The sequence below is a fragment of the Lissotriton helveticus genome, chromosome 5_1 (genome assembly GCF_964261635.1).
Source record: "Lissotriton helveticus chromosome 5_1, aLisHel1.1, whole genome shotgun sequence".
NCBI classification, from domain to species: domain Eukaryota; kingdom Metazoa; phylum Chordata; class Amphibia; order Caudata; family Salamandridae; genus Lissotriton; species Lissotriton helveticus.
The window spans coordinates 1,368,665,316-1,368,687,643 of NC_136065.1; the positions used below are offsets into that span (position 1 = coordinate 1,368,665,316).

The window sequence follows — 22,328 nt, forward strand, 5'->3', positions numbered from 1 at the left end:
GCATAAACAAATATATAAGCCCAATGTACACAAGTGAGACACATTCCACAGCTAATGAAGATATCATACATCAACACTAAAGTTTAGTTTGTTTGAACGTATAGTGCATATCATAAATCGCAATCTGTCAAACGCCTGTTACAAGCTAACACAGCGGATGGCTTCCGCTGTCCCTTTACTTGGCACCAGCAGACTTAATTGCTGAGCGTCTAAGATCAGAGAGCACCGAGGGGGATAGAAAACTGTGTAAGAAACTAGGTTCTGAGGAGCTGGGATGAGTGCAGTTTGGGGTTTGTGAGGATGGTCTCTGATGGGTAAGTGAAAGGATCATAGGGAGGCATACTGAGGAGAGGGTGGATATGCAGAAATACAGCAGAGAGATTTGGAATCATAAGGACCAACTCCAGTAAGGACGTGGGACTGCATGGATCAGCTAGACTATTTACTTTGTTTCTCTTGCTGTAATGCTTCCTGTATTGGAGAACACTACCAGGGCCCCTTTGTAATGAAAAAAAAATATTAATGCCTAATTTAATTATTAGTTCTGTATTGTAGGACCTTCATTGTTAGTCATAAACTATTTCATAATTTTGCGTTGCCTTTGTGGATCCTTAGCACTTTTCCATATGTGTATAGTATCCATGAACACAGGGTGCCAACGTCCATATGATGTGCAGCACTATTTAGTGGCCTATCAGAGCTGAATGTGGATAAGGAGAAGGTGCTGGATATCTTAAACACTTTCTCCAACTCCTTGGGCCAGGCCCCATCATCTCCTCTGGGGACAGAGGTCTCATATTCTGGAAATGTTTCATCTCGGATCCCCCTGTCGATGCTATCTGCTTCCAGCCCACTATCTATTTCCTCTTTTTTTAGGTCTCACCTACGCAGCGTGCATGCACTGCATAGGCAAAAAGTCATTTTGTTATCGGTACGGCTTTTCAGCCAAAAACGTGCACGCGTTCCATTGCCTTCTATGGCAATGCGTGCACGTGTGGCTATTCGCAAGTATCGCTCCCGCAGGTGAATCGCGCAGGCCCCCCACTTCCTCCCTGCTGCCGAGCGCACCTCTCCTTGCTGCCACCCGAGCTTGTGCTTGTTCTTACTGCTTCCGAAGGTTTTTGGGGTAGTAGGCCTACATCACAGCTCTCCTTGGTGAGGAAGAGCCTTGACTATGCAGGTACTTGTGCACATGTGTTAGCACCACTGTAATTCATAAATTCAAATTACTTTTAAAAGCTAGCCTTGATACATTTGGTCATTAGCCACATGGAAAATGGCTCGGAGGAATTTTCTACAGTGTGCTTAAGAGCGCGCGAGATCTCTGGTCTTTCTATTTCGCATTGCCCTTTTGCCCACTGTAGCAGGAAAGCATCAAAAGTCATACATGTGCTTCGACTTCTCCGGAGGGGCAGCGGTGGGACAGGTCGCTGCCGCTTACACTGTATGAGGAACTCTGACAGCCTACCAGAAGGGATTGTGGGATTGGTGCTGTCAGCAGTTCCAACAGTGCAAACAGTATGAAGAAGCTTCCACAGGATGGAAGGCCTTGCCGGGATTAAAACTAGTGAGCTTCAGAACATAGCATTGGCAACTGTTCAGCTCACTGAACCATCCTGCTGGCGTTTTAGATTTAAATATCTGCAACAGTCACTTCCTTAGTTGTCAAAGATTTCCATGCAGCAAGCCACCTGCAATAAGATAATCTTGGATTCTGCAAGGTCCCTTTTTAAAACATTTTTTTAAGAGAGATTGAATATAAAAAATATTTGTCCTGCCTTTGGCGCAATCACATGATGTTTATTTTCTTGATCCCTGGCGCATTAATTATTTGTAACCAATGGGCGTACATTTCTATTTACTGAAACTCCTTCCTGTGTGTCACGTGTACTATGATCCTCCCTTGATCTCCGTGGGTTCCTCGTTTCTCCTCCTGTCCCACAACCACATTGTTAGCCTCCATAAGCATGCCTTGAAATACAAACACGCCACAGCAATGCTGATGCCCATTTTTAGGGGTGGTCGGAGTTATCCTCCTCCAGGCAAGCATGTCCTGATAATCTCATTTTAAATAAACGTTCTTTCACAACTGAGGCGACATGCCAACGTGGTCACTGCCTCCAGCAGATTCAGCATGAAAAACTTGGCAGCAGGTAAAACTCTAACACGCAATCCTGACTTTTTCTTAGTTATCCACAAGAGGGAAATGGGACTTGGATTGTATTTATTTATTTTTTATAAGTGATTTTGGCAGTGCACTGGTATGTAAACATGGGGGCTTGGGTTGACAATAACTTGAGCACAAGGAGGGGGAAATTGAGCGGAGAATTGTAGCATGAAGCGGCTTCGAAAAATGCAGTCCTTTGTCACTGAAAACTTGTAATGTACTTAAGTTTCATCAAGGTTGCAACCTTTCACCTATTGCGATAGTCAGTTTAAAATGAAGGTGGCCCGTGTTCAGTATATACTCAAAGACTCCTCGCTCATCTTTAGACCTTGCTTAACCCCTTCGATGCGGATGACAAAGCCAGCTCGTCATGGGCGTTACCTGCGCTACGCGGATGACGAGCTGGCTTTGTCACAAACCGCGCATTTTTGAAATTCCAGCGCACAGCGGGAAAACGCGGTAGCGCGGTAGCGGTTAATGGTAAACCGTGAAAGGCCTGCTATTCTGTGCAGCCTTTCAGAACATGAATGTGGGCGGCACTGTGGGCCTCTCTGTAATCACATACCTTATAAGCAAGGGATGTGTCTTCACAGCGGTCAGTCCCATTTCCAGTGCTGCATTTCATGTAGAAACTTGAGACTTCTGTTTTAAGAAAGTTTATTCTTCGCTCCATTATGTCCTTTCAAAATGGCCAACTCTGCTGCAGCAGGAGGGGCCAAATGGGTAGGTGTGAATGTTGCATAACATGCATTTGTCTAGCATATTTCTACTGTTTGTATGGTTCCTAGGTGCTTTTGGACTCTGGGTGCCCTTTTTAGGTCTTGCCTTCGCAGCGACCATGCGCTGCATAGGAGGGGACCTTTTGGAATCGATCAGCATTTTGGCTAAAAGCGTGCACGTTTTGCATTGCTTTCTATTGCAACGCATGCACGTTTGGCGTTTCTCTTGCGGGAGCGAGCTTCGGCGCCATCTGTTTGTAATTATCTTGAAAATAGATGGTGCCCCTGCTTGCTTCCGCAAGGGAAACGCTGTGTGTGTCTGGTCCACGCGACAAGTCTTGCGGTTACTTGAGACTGTTTTTTTTTTTTCTTTCTTTTCAAATTTAACTTTATTTTTCCCCGCTTACGGCTCTGCCTCTCCAGCCCTTTCTCCTTACTCCGGAGCTTTCCTGACTGCCGCCTATTGGCCAATTTCTGCTGTCTCCTTTTGCCATTTTCTGCCTGTGTTGCCTCTTGGTACTACGTGCAGGTCAGCAAGTTGTGTTGCTTCTTCCAGCCTCATTGGGAGCCCTCGCCTGCTTCCTCCAGGTCATTAGCTGTTTTTCGTTTCTTCACGTGGCCTAGGCAATCAGAACTTTGCTCCTCGTACCCAGGCAGTGTTGTTTGGCAACTGGGTCGTCCTACGCTGACTCGCACAGCAGATTTTCAGCTGATTTCTCCTTGTTTTTGCCAGCTCTGTTCTTCTGGTTTGTGCAACTTTTCCTCACGCTGATTAGCACAACTCTACTTAGTAGCTGCATGCTTCAAGCTTTGCGTTGCTTTTGTTTACTCTGTGCGAGTTCTACTACGTGCACTCTTGTGGAGGTGAGGTGGAGGGGACGTGCATGGGGACCAGACACACAATCAGCCACAATGCTCTACAACATAGCCAAAAGTTCTGGCTAAACACATAAGGTCCAAAAAGCGAGACCTATTGGCTATGCCAATGCTTGTTTCATCAGCTGATGGTGGACCAAGTGCTGAATCTAATCCTCAGTACTCGGTCTGGCCCTTGTCTGCCTGCAACCCTTCAGTTGGCATCTGCCACCGTAGCCGACCATTTAACTACGATTTGTAATTAAATGTTTCAGCAAGTATACCTTCTTACAAAATGGAAAGTAATGTCAATTTTACCTTTGTTAAAAAAAACACACCTTAACTCATCATGTTGCTAGCAATTATTGTCCCATCTCGTGTCCTCCATTTCCATCAAGAATCAATGAAAAAGCTATAAACAAGGAACTGACTCCTCTATTGGAGTCCAGTAACTTACTAGACCACTCGCAATTTGGCTTTCGTGGTCAGCACATCACCTATTCAGCTCTGATCACTGCTTTGGAGGAACTGACAGCAAATCTGGATAATGGACGCTCCACAGCACATATTTTACTTGATCTCTCGGCTGCTTTCGACACGGTCAGTCACAAGGTTCTGATTGACTATGTCCTTGGGATAGGCGGCCTTAGCATTGTTGTCATCCTTTCTTTCAGAAAGAGTGCAATTGTTTCCATGGACGGTTTTGTCTCTAGTTCAGTGTTTCCCAAACTGGGGTCCGCGGACCCCCAGGGGTCCGTGACACATTCCCAGGGGGTCCGTAGGCAGCAGTTTTAAAAGCACAGCAAAGTTTCTTGTATAATTAGCAGCTTTCGAGCAACAATAAAAGTGTCAAGATAATGCCAGTGATTAATGTCCCTGCTGGAGAGAGATGAGTTTTGTTCAGTGGCAGGTTTGACTTAACTAAGGTAACACAGAGGGTTAATATGCCTACTGAAAAGAACTTGTAACATGCATTTTAAAAAGCAGTATTTAATGTGCATAGGTCCGTGGTTACTGCTTATGTCACAGAGATTCTTTTGTTACTGTGCACTTCATAAGTGACAATCGTAATCTAGCAGAGGGACCTATAAACTGTCATCAAAGAGCTGCTTTCAAACTGCATGATACTAGCTAATAACTTATGTTTTTTCCTAGTCATTCATTATCCTGATGCTGCTAAAAAGGTTTATTTGGGTGGAAATACTTGTTTAATGTTAGTCAGCTCTAGCCACTGTTATGTTCTGAATGCTGAGGTTTTGCTTTTCCAGACCAAGCACTCTTTAAAACTGCCTACCAGTATGAATACTACACCTTGTAGTCCCATTTACCTTATGTAACATTTTCTATACACTGATTTACATGTATGATTCAATGTCTCTATATGTGTGTGATGTAAAGTTCTCTGACATCCTGCAATGGTATGAGAGATGCTATAAAACAAATGAAATACATGTGACAGAGGAGCTATGGAGAGATGAGAGGCACTGTTGGAGGGTGATAATAAGGGAATCATTGAAGAACCCCAACAAAGATTGTCGCATCCTGGTGCACAGTAAGGCCTTCATTTATTATTATTTAAAAGTTAATACAATTCAATATAGAATGAAAAATGTGTTGTTGAATGCACCATTGTTTCGTAAATATTTTGAGGATGAGAGCCTCCCAAAGTCCCCTTTGTAGTGGTCCGGCTCACTCCCCGCACTTGGGTGCACCGTGTGCGGACTGGTCTGAAAACATTTGCCTGGGCTGCTTCGGGTTTCCAGTCTGGACCTGGCAGGAGCAGGAGCCTCGTACTGCAAAATAAAACCAAAAATGTAAAAGTTAGTCACAGAGATGCAGCACCAACCTTCCCATTAAATGTTTTCCTTTTTTGCAAATTCCTTCGATATAAAATACTAAGGGCCAGATGTACGAACCGTTTTTATATGCGGAAACGGGTTCACAAACCCATTTGCGCATGCAAAAACCTATTGGGCCATGTACATAGCCCATTTCGCGAGTCACAATTTATTTTCAACTCGCTAAATAGGTTTTGGACTTGCTATTTGGAAGGGGCATTCCCTTCCAAATAGCGATTCTCAAAACCATGTACACATGTTTTGCAACCGCAATTGCGGTATCAAAACACTCGCAATTCCCACCTACTTCAAGTAGATGGTAATGCATTCGCAAATGGGAAGGTGTCCCCAGGGGACCCCTTCCCCTTTGCAAATGCATGCACAATATTTTTTTTAAGGGCCGGCAGTGGTCCCAGGGACCACTGCCGGCCCTTAAAGAAATTAACGAAAACGTTTCATTTTCTTTTTTTTTTTTAAAGGCAAGGAAAACGGGATGCATTTTTTAAAAAAAACTGCTATATTTAAAAGCAGTCCCAGACTTGGTGGTCTGCAGAGCCCAGCAGGCCACCATCCCTGGGAGGGCTGGCATTCCCAATGAGCTCGCAAATTGTGAGAGGCTCATTAATATTAATGAGGTAGTTCTAAGAACAAGGGTACCCCATGAATTGACCCTGGGGTTAACCAATATATATGAGCAAACAATGGTTCGACAATTGTCTAACAAGATCCCATCAAAAAAGTGAAAGCGTTTAGTAAATTTACGCTAAGGAGCTAAATGCATAGGGAATTTTTACAAGGTTCATTTATTTATAATTTTAGTTTTTCATAGAAAAAGTTTCAGGTGCTCACATAGGTGACAGTGTGCAGGACGTGACATAAGTGACCAAAAATGAAACAAGACATCACATAACAACAAGATAGATCCACATAAATATATACAATAAAACAGGGGAATTTTCTTGTATAAGTCGACGACGTTTCGATCTATATAAATCTAGATCATCATCAGGACGGAAAGGAGCTTCCTGAAACTGTAACAAGGTAAATAATATTAAGAAAGGTCCCTACATATCGCATTATCGCAAAGTGTTTTTTTTGTGCTCCCAGTGGCATGGAAATAATGCATGCACAGTAGTATACGTAAATTCCAGGGTTCAAAAACCAACTGTGTATTACGCGCTTGGGAAAACAAGTTATTTTCATGTAAACGCCAGGGATTTTATAATGGCGCAGCATTTTTCATAATTGCTGTTTAATCAGATCAGGGGGAAAGAATAAAGCATATCAATTACTCGGAGTTTATTCCTGACTTGTATTCATGTTACGCAAGGAACTTTATGAATATTTACATAGAATGTCGGAATTCTGTAAATATAGGGAATTCCCAAAGTAAATTCAACCGTCAACTATATAATTTAAAACAATTTCTTTGGAGAAATTAACACTTTCAAAAACCTACTTGGCACAAATCAATTGAAGACTGCCCTGTTTTTCCAATGTATTCCCAAGGGAGCAGCTCGATTTCTCAGTTGTAACTAGAGATTAGAAAAGTGGGAGGGACATTTAGAACCAGGAACCCTTCCCAGTAACATTATGTCGTCAAGGCTTCTAGAGTTGCAGTGGTTGTAATAATTAGGGAGACGTTACCTTGTTTGTTCAAATTAAAGTGAAAGCTGTAACGGAGCCATAGTCCTCCGGGCACTAGAGAAGACAGAAAGATGTATTTTTAGAAAAAGCTTTGCGTCTATCTTACAGCGCACTGCAAATGAATGCCACTCTCACGTCTTGCCAAACAAGGACTGTGACGCTTACCTAATTTCCCCTGACGGGGGCAGCACTTGGGGGTCTCAATCCAAAGGCGTCTCGCGTCCGCAGTGCGTGTCACCGAGATGTCCTACTTCCTGGTTACACTGTGCGCATGCGCGCAGATTATATTAGGTCACGCATGCGCAGTAAATTTTAGTGTTGTGTAGTTCAATAATTCAACTACACAGAGCCCGCGGTTATTACAGTAGTGGAATCTTTTACCTAAAATTGCTTTCAGGACGGGCGGCATGTTAAAAACGGATTAAATAAGTGATCATATTTATTTGTGCAAAACGTGGCATAGCGCGAGCAGGATATCTACAAGGCTGCGCTCAAGCACCAGAAAGGGTGTAGTTCGTCTAGAGATTTTAAAATTAAGAACAATTTATTGGTTCAATTTTTTGCACCGAAAATAACTTGCCGATATACCGAAATTCTTATATGCAATGGTGCAATCTAGTTATTGGCGGATGGGGCTGGTGAAGTCATGTAGTTAAGGGGACAATTCATATTGGTATTATGCCTACTGGAGTAAGAACGAAGGACCTACAATTATAAAATTAATGGTTTTGTGAAGTTCCTATTGCTGAACTTGGAACCAAACATTAGGGCTTGTTCTACAATGTGTTTTCAGCATATACACCTAATTTAGACTGTCTGGAATTGCACTTTCTGAGTAAAAGAGGAGCAATGCAGGATGTACAAATACAAACATACAGATATATACATATATACATAGGAAAACATTTGCTGGTGTAGGTGTCATATTCACAAGTATCATATAGTCCTTATGTGCTAGCATTGTGGTTCAGATTTCCTTACGGGTTTCCACTAATGCTCAGATACATACATTCCACTCATCCAGAGTGTTGAGTCCTCTTTCAATAGTCTTACATAGAAAAATCCATTTGCATTCCAGCCTGTTTAGGATGGCCTGTTGGTTGCCTCCCCTTGCATTCATGGTTAATTTGTCAATCACTTGCCATTTCAGGTCATCCTCCGAGTGACCATATTCCAAGTAGTGTTCCACAAGCGGCGCACTCGTTACCTTGCATGTATTCGGCTTCTATGTTGCGAAATCCGGGTTTTCACTTGATGTCGTCTGTCCAATTTAACGCAATTTGCAGGGACATTCAATGCAATAAATAACATTTTTTGAGTTGCAATTGGTAAAGGACTTCAGTGTATGTTCACGATCATCAAATGAAAAAACCTTTGTATTATAAGTGAATGCGCATGCAATGCAGTTTTTACACTTATAGTGTCCCAGGACAGGTGGTAGGTTAAAGCAAGCCTCAATTGTGTTGTTTCTATTTGCAACTAGTGCTGCCCCAACCAAATGATCCTTCAGATTACGCCCTCTTTTGAATGAAAAGAGTGGGGATCCTGTATTCAGCTCTAGGGGGTCAAGTACAGACCAATGTTTTTTAATCATTTTAGTTAGTTTATTGCTAACAGTGGTAAATGTGGTTACGCAAGTTATTCTAGACACAGTTTTCTTTTGTTGCGGTTCGAGAAGATGTTCCCTGTGCGTGTACCAGGCTCTTTTCATTGCCCTTCTGACCAATTTCCTGGGGTAACCTCTGGTGATAAGTTTATTACAGAGTACTTCCGCCTCTGAAAAAAAATCGCCTTTGAACTTACAATTTCTCCTGATCCTCAGGAATTGGCCATAGGGAAGACCATCTCTCAGGGCTCGGGGATGGGCACTGTGATACTGAAGCAACGTGTTGCGCTCAGTCGGCTTTCTGAATAAAGTCGTATACAATTGCTCCTCCTTACATTTTATTGTGACATCTAGATAATCTACCTGATGTCTGTCATAGCTGTAGGTACATTTTAAGTCAGGTTGACTGCTGTTAAGCCATTCACTGAATTGTTTCAAGTTCTCTTCATCTCCGCCCCAGATCATAAGGACATCATCGATGTACCTTCGCCACAGGCGGATCTTGTCGCAGAAGGTTTTTTTTTCATTCAGAATTATATCAGACTCTAGGTCATCCACAAACAAAATTGTGGGCAAAAATTGCCCCCATGGATGTACCCTTGCACTGCCTGTAGTATGTATTTTTAAATAGAAAATAGTTTTTGGTCAGGGCAATTTCAAGAAGACTTATTATAAAGTCAGTTGGAACTTGGTGAGGTGCAGGGCGATTATTAAGGTGTTTCTGAATCACAGCAATCCCCTTTTGCTGGGAAATATTAGTGTAAAGCGACTATGTCTAAAGTCACGAGGAGTTCGCTGTTAGGATGGTAAGGTTGTGATTCGATCAAATTAATCAGATGATTTGTATCCTTAATATAGGTTGCCGTGTGCCTGACCAGATCTTTTATAAAAAAGTCAATGTATTTGCCTAATGGTTCTACTACAGATCCACATCAAGAAAGGATGGGTCTACCAGGCGGGGTTTCTGCATTTTTGTGCACTTTAGGCAAAGAATACAAGACAGGGGTCCGAGGATCTTTGTTGTTAAGAAACAAGAACTCATTTTTCTAATGAAACCTTGTTCAAGTGCTTCCTCAGTGATATGGAGAATAGTCTCCTTTATTTGCTTGATAGGGTCACCACTCAGTTGTTCATAGTGTGTCCTGTTACTAATCTGGCGCTCGATTTTCATTTCATAGGTTCTGCGGTCTTGGATCGCAATACCTCCTCCCTTGTCACATGGTTTTATTATAATGTCATTATTTTGTTTAAGGGTAAGCAGGCTAGTCCTTTCCTCCATACTGATGTTATAAGGGGTGAACCTGTAACTCTCTTTGAATTTGTTTAAGTCCCTCAACACTAGATGTTCAAAAGTGATCACCTCCGGTGGCATACTGCCACTCGTGGGATTAAAAGTTGAGGGGGGTCGAAGTCCCGTAGTGTCTGTCTTTCGCGGCGTGTCTCGGTCTTTAAAAAAAGCCTGTAGTCTTACTTTTCTGAAGAATTGTAATATCTCCATTTGGATATTAAACCAGTTAGGTTTCTCGGTGATTACGAAGGATAGTCCTCTACTCAATAGGGCTGTATCAGTGGAGTTTAGTTGATGTTGGGAGAGGTTAAATATAGGTATTACCTCCATATTGGGTTCTGTTTGGGGTGCAGTAGTTAATATTTATTGCCCCATTGGTAGTATCTGTTCCTGGTTTGGCGCTCACCCGGGGGGAAGTTATACCTGGGTCTGGATCTGCCCCTCCCTCTCCCTCTCGGCTGATCTGTATTCCGGGACTGGCCCCTCTCTAAAAAATTGGAATTAGTGTAGGTAGAGGTACTGGAGCCTTCGCCTCCGTCAGAATGATCTGAATCAACAGAGGACTCAGAGAATGTCACTGATGTTTTATTTTAAACCTCCCCCAGGTACCTCTAGGGAAGGTGCACCGTGTGGGGACTGGTCTGAAAACATTTGCCTTGGCTGCTTTGGGTTTTCAGTCTGGACCTGGCAGGAGCAGGAGCCTCGTACTGCAAAATAAAACCAAAAATGTAAAAGTTAGTCACAGAGATGCAGCACCAACCTTCCCATTAAATGTTTTCCTTATTTGCAAATTCCTTCGATATAAAATACTAAGGGCCAGATGTACGAACCGTTTTTATATGCGGAAACGGGTTCACAAACCTGTTTGCGCATGCAAAAACCTATTGGGCCATGTACACAGCCCATTTCGCGAGTCGCAATTTTTTTTCAGCTCGCTAAATAGGTTTTGGACTTGCTATTTGGAAGGGGCATTCCCTTCCAAATAGCAATTCTCAAAACCATGTACAAATGTTTTGCAACCGCAATTGCGGTATCAAAACACTCGCAATTCCCACCTACTTCAAGTAGATGGTAATGCATTCGCAAATGGGAAGGTGTCCCCAGGGGACCCCGTCCCCTTTGCAAATGCATGCACAATATTTTTTTTAAGGGCAGGCAGTGGTCCCATGGACCACTGCCGGCCCTTCAAAAAATTAACGAAAACGTTTCATTTTCTTTTTTTTTTTTTTTTAGAAGCAAAGGAAAACGGGATGCATTTTAAAAAAAAAAAACTGCTATATTTAAAAGCAGTCCCAGACATGGTGGTCTGCTGAGCCCAGCAGGCCACCATCCCTGGGAGGGCTAGCATTCCCAATGGGCTCGCAAATTGTGAGAGGCTATATTAATGAGCCTCGCAATTTTCAACCCCATTGGGAATCCCCAACAGTATTAAACACACTGTTGTACATTTCATTTAGCGACTCGCAATTTGCCACTCGCAATTTGCCACTCGCAATGTGTCGCCAATTGCAAGGCGCTAAAGGAAATGGTCGTACATCTGGCCCCAAAATCCTTAGTAATTTGAGTATTTGTTCTGTGTGCAAACGTGTTTTTTTTTTAATTACTATTTTAATATTTGAAATATAAATCATACAAATTGCATGGGGGTCCCCGGCTTCCAGCGGTAACTCAATGTGGGTCCTCAGGAGTCAAATGTTTGGGAACCACTGCTCTAGTTCATTATCTCTCCCCTGCGGGGTACCACAGGGCTCTTCATTGAGCCCTTCTCTTTTTAACTTGTATGTCATCCCCTTAGCCACCTGTATAAAAAAAATTTGGTCATTCAGTTGTCGGCTATGTGGACAATCCCCAGATTGTTGTCTCTGTATCTGGAAATCAGCAGGTATCGGATGCTATTTTTCTCAGTTGTATGCAACATGTTTTGAAAAAATACATATTTTTTTATTGATTTTGAGCAAGTTATACAAGTAGTCTCTGTCAATAATGATATGCATAGATTTACAATATCAATTATGAGAGCAGCTTTGGTGGGGTGCCAAGCAGTAACGTATACAGTAATCTTAAAATAATATGAACATGTTATGCCATTGTCTATAAAATTGCACTACACAATAAGTAAACTGCTAACTATCCAGAGTTATTTGATCTCGTTTGTCTTGCGTTTGTCTTTTGATTCTAGCTGTATGTGATCAAGGGTGAGCAACTATATATGCGATCGATCGCAGGTGGTACTGGGTAACTCTGACCCGCATAATCGTATATATGGTACAGTCCAGTACATTTCTGAGCATAGATATGCAGTCGGTGGGGGCGCACTTTATGTGTATCCATGTTGCAAAATTGTGTGCTGGGAGTGCAGGGTGAGGACGTGCTTTACGTCATGGTTGAGTTTGTGGTGTTCAGTCTAGTTTCTATAGAAGTCAAGTACTCTCGCCATTGTATAGGATTAACCCATGAAGGTATACGTTGTGCATGGGCTAATTGAGTTGCGTGCTCTGCAACAAGTGCCCTGCGGAGGCCTAGGAGCCATGATTGTATATTGAGGCCTGATTGCGATTTCCAGGCCATAGCGATTTTGGGTTTTGCCAATCCCAGTGCCAAGTTTAAAAATTTATTGAGGTTCATGTATGAGGCTTTACGCTTCGTAATTCCAAGCAGGAAGTGTGGACCCCGAGCTATTATTAGGGTGCCCGCTGCCTCCGTTAATGTCGCAGCCATCTCATTCCAATATGTCCGTAGGCGAGGGCATGTGCAGACCATATGAAGGAACGTTGCTTCTGGGCCTGGGCACCTAGGGCAAACATCAGCGGAAGTAGGGTACATGTGTGCCAGTCTATGTGGTGTTATATATGTATGGTGGAGATAATTACATTTCGTGTATTTCAGCCTGGCATTTGTGGATATGACTTTAGGGTAACTTATGCATTGTGTCCATTGTTTATCGGTAATGTTAATCGTCAATGCAGAGTCCCAATATTCACAAAGTGGTGCCAGCAGAGGCGGGCCTACGAGAATTATAAATTGCTGTAACCGCATATTTGCCCCGTCCATGTGTCAAAAGAGTTTGTAGCGGCTGAGATGTGGCGGGTTAGGCGCGGGTGTTACCCCATGTCTGGATGAATTGCTGAGATAGCAGTGCGTGAATCAGAAATGTCCTTTGTGGTATCTCGTAGTCTGCAAATAGATCACCTCAGATGTCCAGTCCTACCGCATTCCAAGGCTCGAGAACCGGGTGTCTCTGACAGGTACATGAGCCTGGGAGAACTTCAAGTAGTAGATTTGGGGCATATGGTGCAGGTTGGCCTCTAGGTAGCACATATTTTAGCCAGCTGTGTCTTGCTGCCAGCTGTACGCAACATGTTAATAAATAAATGCAGAAAAAGTTCTCTTTCCAGCAACAAAAGTGAAAAACCTGGGTGTAGTCTTTGACAACCATTTGATAATCAGGTGAACAGTCACTTCCTCTGCCATTCGTACTTTAAAAACCCTGAGAAAGATCCCGCCTTTTCCGCTTGAGCTGAAGAAATTAGTGGTAACTGCTCTCACCCTCTCTAAAATAGATTACTGGAATGCTTTGTACACCAATCTCCAGAAATACTTACTTAATAAGATAAAGATCTCTTGAATGCTGCTGCTTGGAATGCCCAATCACCAGTATGCCTCAAAGGCGTTGGTTCATCTTCATTGACTGCCAGTACACAAGCGTATCTATTTCAAGGCTTTGTGTATCGCCTTCGAAGCCTTGCATGATGAGGGACCTGACTATTTTGAAAAGAAACTCATCTGATATGTTCTCCCCCTCCCAGACTATTGTGTTCTTCATTAGCCTTCAATCTTACTGTTCCAAAATTTAAACAAGTCAGATGGGGATGGAAGAAGTTTAATTCATGGGACAACCAAACCTTAGAATGCTTTACCACTGCACTTAAAAGTATGTCCCTCCTTGTCCTCCTTCAAAAAGAATCATAAAACCTGGCTTTTTTACTTGTAGCTCCACATGTTGATCTGCTCTCCTCTTTCTTTTATCCCTCTGTTGTTGGACTAGCGCCATGATGCCCTTGGGCAATCGAGCTCTTTATAAAACTTATTTTCATTTAATTTTCAATGTTTTTTTTCTGTAGGTAGTCTTCAACATAAAAAAATCCATTTACAGACTACATTACAGCATCTCAGTTGCAACAAAAAGTGTTGAAAATGTCAAACCTCGATCGGGAAAACATACCCTGATAGGCCCATATTGACAGCTCTGGAAAAAGCATCCTGTCCCTTTAAGATTCATTGAGCATCCTCTACCCATGATGCACCGTAGTGGCAGTTTCTCACAGAGAATTTTTTTCGGCACTTGTTAGTGGGATTTCGGAGCACGTGAGGTTTCATGCCTCTGTTTTTTTTATACTTATTTCTATAATTTTCCTCAAAATTTCACACCACCTCGATGTCTTTTAAGTCCAACTGCTGTGATGTCTTCTACCATCACCTGACAGATTTATTTTAGTCGTAATACTTCTGTCTTTGAAAAGTGTTGTGTGGTTGGCCTCCTGGTTTTACATTCTGTGGAAGAATGTGAGATTTGTCAGAAGATGTCCAAGGGATCTTTAATAAGCCAAGAAAAAAGTAAGACAGTGGGATGCTTCAAAATATGAAAGCTGTAGAGGCGATAAAGAGGAGGAGGCTTCAAAAGACATCCTCTCAAGCACCCTCTGAAAAGAACACTGCTCCTGAAAATGACTCCCAAAGGGGAAGATCAAAGAAGAGAAGGCACAGTGGTAAGGATCGGCACCACCACTCTCCATGGGCATTTCTTTTCTCTTTTCCTAGGGTTGAGCATCCCTGATTCTTTTTGTAAAGCGCTCTGATATCCTTCGGGATCTTGCTCGCGCTATATAAAACTTTATAAATAAATAAATCTCAAGATAGATGTCAAAATTAACTTCAAGAGGATTGGGACCTGCTTATCATCTAAGACCAGCTCAGTGTCATCTCCACATCAGCACCATAGAGAACCCGCCTCAAAATTAAGAATTTAGCTTCATAAAGCTGTGTCACCATTGCTGTTTAAGTTAGAGACTTCCATCGATCACAATTCACATCCTCAGCGACAGCACCTTTTGACCTTGGAAAGACCTTCATTGACTGAAGTCACACCATTTGACATCAGAGTAATCTCGACTGGAGTTGTCATTGTCACTCCAGCCTGGATGCTTATGAGAGCGAAACAATCTCCTGTAACAAGAGGATTAATAAGATATCTGTATTCTCTTAAACTGACTTTTCCTTAATTGACGTAGTCTTAGAAGAATGTCACCCAGAGTTTCTCAACTTCTTCGCTCACGAAATTCCTGAATAAAAAGCGAACTGCACCCGCACATGTTGCAATACGTTCACCATCTTCAACTCTTTGTACTCCAGCTCCTCATAGTTGAAATTTTATTTGGTTGTGCTATGTTGCCATAAAGTTCAGAGTTATCAATAGCTGTAATGCCTTGCACTCACAACCGTATCTGGCAGCTGGCCTTTCCTCTACAGTCAAACGGCAGCTCATCATTTATCGCCTATACTTTGCTCTGAGCTGGCACAACCCAGATGGCAGAAAGCAGAACAGGTTATGTCGTTGGGAGACAGTTCAACATAGAACAAGTGCCTGTCCTGCCATACAGACAGAACACAGATATTAGCTCAAACCCATCTTTTTAACAAGAGGGATTTGCATGTGCAGAAGAGCCGTGATCGAGTCCCTCCATGCAGGTCACTGACTACAGACTAAATGCTTGCTTTGTGATTTTTGATCCATGCAGCAAAGAAACTCAATAGCCCTCCGGCCATACCCCCTTAGAACGTATTGCGTATAGATGACAATCAACTTAAGCCAGCAGTTGGACAGCCACTCTGTTAACTTTTACGATTTACAGCTTGATCTTTTAGCTACCTCCTGTCCTTTTTATGCAAAAAGTTTTAAAAGAGTAGTATTTATGTGAATGAATTATTTTAGTGATTGATTTTATATGCAATGGTTTATAATAACTGAACATTTATAAATAATAATGGGTTGATATCTGTAACTAAACGAAGGGTGCCCTATACCGTCATATTCATGTTAAGCTGCTATCCAAATTGCCAAACTCACTGCATGTAGTCTTTCACCTGTGGGTAGGCAACTCATAGAAAAACCCATATATGTGTGCCACCCACACATACTGGAGACTCCAAGAAACACAGGTTGGTCAGTATTTGGCAGGGATAGTTTCCACATGCACAAGGGCAGCTGGAGGGGATTAGCATATTGTAGAGAAAACGAATACAAAAAATCTGACAAATCTCAAGTTTGGCACATTTTTATGGCCTACCGTTTAAGTCTGGCACCCACCAATAGAAACCATGGAAAGTGTAGATTTTGAATATACATGTTTGTGGTCTGTTTCCATTCAGTCCATCGATGATATCTGTAACGAAGCAGGTGACCTAAACCAGATTAGGTTTCAGTTGCATTCCATATTTTCAGATTTAACTTTACCCAGTTTGTGGTCACTGTGAAACCGTAAAAAACCCATACATATTTCTTCATTATTCTCATGAGACTAAAAAGAACAAGGATGGTGTTCTATCCTTGGCAGAGTTATGTTTTGGGGTAAAAACAATGCTAAAATTCTGATAAACGTCATGTTTAGCTTGTGCTTTTAGCCAGCCAATCTGGGTTGTTTTGGTTTGCGCTACTATATTCCTTAGTTTGTACAGAGTTAGAAGAGCTATAATTTTGCTTACCGTATAGTCCTGAGTTTGATATTACCCATCAAATCAACATTGCTCCATGAACAGTGAGTCTGCAGCAATTTAGTGATTTGCACTAGCATTACAGAATTGAATGTGTGCAGATAGCATTCCCTATGTAAATCTCTATATATATTGGGTATTTGCAGACTCCAGACATTAGGGGCAACATTGCTTAAGTAGCTTTCCAGGTTTTATTTGTACATTTGATAAATGGACTGTAATATTTAGAAATTTTCAAAAATCTCTTCATTTTACATTACATCTTCGAACTGCAAAGAGTTATTAGTGCAGGTTTGCACCATTATTTTGAATTGGATCTGCTAGAAAAAAAGTTTATATTGATCCTCAAGGAGACCATAAGTTATGTTTTTGAAAAGCCTAATGCTGAATTTTTAAAATCTGCTGCGTAGAACTTCAGGTTTATTCCTAGAGGGAAAGGGTTATGAAAGCAAAGAAGGAGCCAACTAAGGAGCACCCAATATTGTGAAAGTATGGTAGAAAAACATTTGCTTGGTGACACAAATTACCCAAAATTACAGTGCAATCTTTCTAGGAAATACAGCACACTTATGTACACAATTGTAGAAAAGTTGTACTATGTTTCAGCATCACCAAGAATCCCAGTTATTTATGATTTCAAAAATACAACAGACCCACAGTTGCACCCTTTAGTAAGTGGGGATGGTTGCCCTTTTCCAACCAATGTATAATTTTGTCTTTAAAACCACTTGGCTGCTAAGGCTTTTCCCCTCCTGTGCTGACATTTATTGAATCCCATTATACATGACAAGTTCACCTTGTCATGAGCACAGCTCCAGTGTGCCTCATGACGAGCTCACCTTGTCATGAGCATGCAAGAGGTTAAGCCTTTTGTCAAAGGTATGAAGCCAATATACACGATATCACAGGTTTATTGATTTTGCTGATAAGATCCCTATAAGAGAAAATGTATTGCTTTGTGTTAACACAAAGTTTATATACTAACATTGTTTACTCAGAAGGTATATCCACAGTATAATTGTTATTGCATTCATATAGCGCTTACTACCCCTGATGATGAAGCATCAAAGCACTTTTTTTCGGCGAGTAGCAGTGTACTCTGGAACCCATAAAGGATTAGTGGTGAATTAGTATAGTGAAATATTAAAGTACTTTGAGTGGTGGATATGTTAGTTATTTGGATTGAGAAGGATAGCGTAGGGATAGAAGAGGGAAAAAGGTTTGCATTTATATATCGCTTGCCACCCCTGATGAGGTGTTGAAGTGCTTTTTCGGCAAGGAGCACGCTGCTCCGAACCCATAGAGGATTAGTGGTTGAATTAGTATAGTGAAATATGAAATTCATTTGAGTGGTGGACATGTTAGCCTGTTATTTGGATTGAAAAGGATAGTGGGGTGATAGAAGTGGGAAGGTTTAGAAAGGGATGTTTTCTTTTTGTTTGGTTTGGAGCTCATAGCAGTAGGAGGAGGCTTGAGATGAGTAAAAGGGAGGTGAAAGAGTCAGAGGGAAGAGTTTTGAAATGCTTGTTTTGGGGGATCGGAATAGTAAAAGAAGTATGAAATGATGCAAAGAGGGGTAGAGTAGATCCAGAAATATCGGTAAGTAAGGAGCAAAGTTACATTTTCTTTACAGATAATTGGACTATTGATGGGTTTTGCTGTTGTATCATTAGTGTCAAATCTATACATAATTTCATACCAAGAGAAAAATGTTACAGAATGAGTGATCAATTGATGTGGAATATTGTGAATGTTATATGTGTATAATGTGGACACTGATCAAGAGTTTGAGCATAATATTAAGAAACTGAATTATTCAGATTTAAGAATCTGTTGAACAGTCAGGAACAATATTCCTTGCTAGATATTAAAATTACAACATTCAGCAATCGGGCAGACCACTGTTTCTTCAAGACCCACATACTGAAACAATCTATTAATCATTAGGAAAGAGGATATTCTCCTCATGTGGAACCAAATGTACTAGGAGTAAAATATACCACAAAGAAACTTATCCATTAGATACAATGTGTGATGAAATATTCAATACAGGCACAAAAAATAAAAATCACAAACATTGAAAATAATACAGGAAGATCAGTTGGTTTCAGTATTATTGGGCCCAGAATTCATTCTGGCAAAGTGGAAAAACACTAAAAACAAAAAAGTTGAACGCTCATATCTTACTGCTCCTATATTGTTCTTAATTTTACGATGCATGATCAATAACTATCAAACAAAGGGATATGCACACAATATAGTGTGAAATCATTACATAAATCAAAATCCACATACAATTTAATGTAGCCCATAATTTGCCAACCAATCCCCCCCAATTTTGCTGTTTTTCTTCGAGTAACCTCTAACTGCCTATATTGGTTCCTCAATATGAGCACACCGGTCCATCTCCGCTGGCCATGTGTCCAGAGTAGGGGTGTTGGACTCAGAGTTGCTAAGCCACTTAGGGTAGCCTGGCCTAGGGTAAGACAGTTGATAAGTAGAGGCACATGTGTAAAGGTTGCACACCACCCAGCAGTAATTCAATGCAATACCACTCAAAAACGACACTACACCACTATTTTGGAAAAATATGGATTGATTTATAAAAATAGATTTGTTTCACTATGTCTTTCTTACACTTAGTATTTCTCTTTGTTATCTTTTTCACTTAGAATATTGAATAACACTTTTCAATTTACATACAATTCCTCTTTAGTACATTTGCAAAAGCTCAGCACAAGTTCCACCCTTCCTTTACAGCAGTTTCATGCATCTATTGAAGGATAAACAGTGGCTCACCCCGAATCTAACCTGTACACTTGTAATTAAAATTAATCAGGTTAACAACTTATCTCTTTTCATTGGCTATATATCATGAACATTTCACAATCACCTCCTGTGCATTTTCACGAAATTCAGCTATGACAGGGAACTCGTTATTCACTTCCAAAACATTCAGCCCAGTGATTCACTTGTAAGTAGAGAGAGCAATGGGGATTACTACAGGCCTTCCACTTCCCCCTGCCTCACAGGTAGCGGGAGTCCCCAAATTCAGCTCTGTTCCTTTAAATGGAGAATAGCCCCAGTCAAGCGTAGACTTATTCTTAAGGGCTGACTCGTTTAGCACCCCCAGGTCTCTTCATGCTCCCGAGGAACTTCGTGCGAGAGGGCCACTAGTGAAGGGGCCGGTTCACTCCCACTTTCCCTGCTTACTTGGTGTCTCTGCGACTGCTGTTACTCACTGTCCATGACGGCTCCGTCCCAGCTGGGCTGCAGTCTCGCCCTCTACCCCCCGCTTCAGGCCAGCGGCCCGGGGGAAAAGGGTCGGTGTTTGGAAGGTTGATTCTCCTCACCACACTCGTCGATTCTACCGGGTTCCTTCCTCTACCGGCTCCTTCTGACGAAGGCTCCTCCTTCACCCCGCCTCTTCCTCCACGGCGCCCGGCCTCTTCCAGGATCGCAGCCGAGTCCGTCTTCCTTTGCCGTACTGCCGCTCCGCCCTCTGACGCGACTCCACTCAGCTTGTGGCGTCTCCTGGGTTTCCGGCAACACCGCTGATCCGTCCACCAGAGCCGGTTCCTCCGAACACTCAACAGCCTCAGTGGGATTCTCGCTCCCGCCAACCCGACGTCAGTCACCACGACAGAAGTGCTCCACGCAATGGCACACTACAGCGCAGACAGTGGGCCCGACTGGCACCTGGATTCCACGCCCTAACTTCCTCTGACTGGAAGTGGGTCCACGTTACCAAGGTACCTTGCGCCTCACTCCACTTCTTATTTTTGGGAGATCTCTAAGCGCTTTGGGCACCTGAAGTCTGACTGAAAGTTCTCCTTATAAAGAGGGCTGGCTCCAGTAGTAGTGGGAGAATATCACCGAAGTAGACAGTCGAGCTTTAGCACGATCTCCCTTAACTCAGCGCGTCTCTCCTCTACTAACTTTTCCTCACTCCTCCTATATCCAGCTTCCACAGTTCCTCCTGATCACTGCACAAAATGGCTTCCTGACCCCTGCCCTTTTATAGCCTGTCCACCCAGGGTCCAGTAGGGTCTAGAAGGTTCTGGAAGGGCTCTATGGTGTCCTATGGAGATTTCTCAGAGGATGGCAGTTATGGCAGTTAGTACCCACCATTTTGTTGATCTGGGTGAATTCCAGATAGAAAAGGCACCTAAACCTGAGGTAAAAAAATTATGAGGGGAGAAGAACATCTATCCCCCCAGGCCAGCACCATAAAAATCTAGTGGACACAAAAAGATGGTAAGGAAATGAGGGGCAAAAAGGGGACAAAATAAATAATAAATTGGAGGGACTACCCAAAGGCAGACAGGTCTAACAAGGGGGTTATGTGGAAGACCAAAGTTTGGCAGTATCTCTTTTGACAAGCGAGGTGTCTATCCCCAGCAGAGCACGGTACCCTAGGTTCCCTCCTACATCTACCAAAATTCCCAGTATCATGACCAAAGTTGAGGGCTTCCATACCCAGAGGACCGTCGATAGGATAGCAAAGATCCATCAACAATATGTTGCGAAGAGTGTGCAGGAACAAACCATGTGAAAAAAACACCTTGAATCTCAGCTGTGAAAACCGGTGTATGGCAGGAGTTTGCTTGCCATAAGCGTATAGGTGTAAGATAGGACATGTGCCAGTATATTTGATAGAGACATCTAGCCGCAGATTCCTTATCTTAGAATCCTCCCCAGGCACCAGACAGGATCCGGAAATGTTTTCAGCAGTACCTCTGCGTGCCGTTAGAGTGTGTTGAGTGACTTCTCTCAAATGTGACGTCAACAGTCAGTCCTTGATCCATTATGCGTTCTACAGACCGACCGCATGTCCTGCTGGCATCATTCTCCTTCAAAGTCCAGAGGTAAGTATCTGGGTCAGGCGTCGAAGTCACAGCGCCTCACACTTTCATCACCTGCCACTGGTCCCCGCGCTTCTGTTGAAGAGGTATGAGTCCACCTCGCGTCTCCCCACCTATCCTGGGGCAGGGGTGTCTTTGATCCAGATAAAACAATATTATTAATCTCTTCATTGTATTCGTGGATCATCACCTCCCACTTGAGTGCCCTCAGTCTCCACAGAAGTGTACGAGGTCGTACCTATGACTTCGCTGGCAGGATCTTCACGGCTTCAGGGCGGCTTCCTTTGTCGGACTCCTAAGTGATGCAGTTGCATAGCCTGGTGAGGCTCCCACCTTCGACTCCAACTACTTGTGTGCCGACTCCGACATTGAGGCCTCGCCTTCTCCGTGTCGATCGGCTTTGGTAATGGCATCGAATGTGGTGTTGATGGAGCAGACAGTCTCATGCTCCCTTCCTCTGTTTTTTCTTTTCTTCTAAGGACCATGGTTGCGGAAGTACTCCTGTCTCCTTTGACATCCCTCTACTAGGAGCTTTGTGGTTCAGGCAGCTTTAGCCACCCAAAATATTAATTTTC

The 22,328-nt window shown here is 42.6% G+C and overlaps 1 protein-coding gene across 22 annotated transcripts in view; it reads left to right on the forward strand.

Moving 5' to 3' along the window:
- The window catches only part of ANKS1A (ankyrin repeat and sterile alpha motif domain containing 1A), a 1,080,152-nt gene that overhangs the window by 931,650 nt on the left and 126,174 nt on the right, over positions 1–22,328 (forward strand). The gene's annotated exons all lie outside the window — the stretch shown is intronic.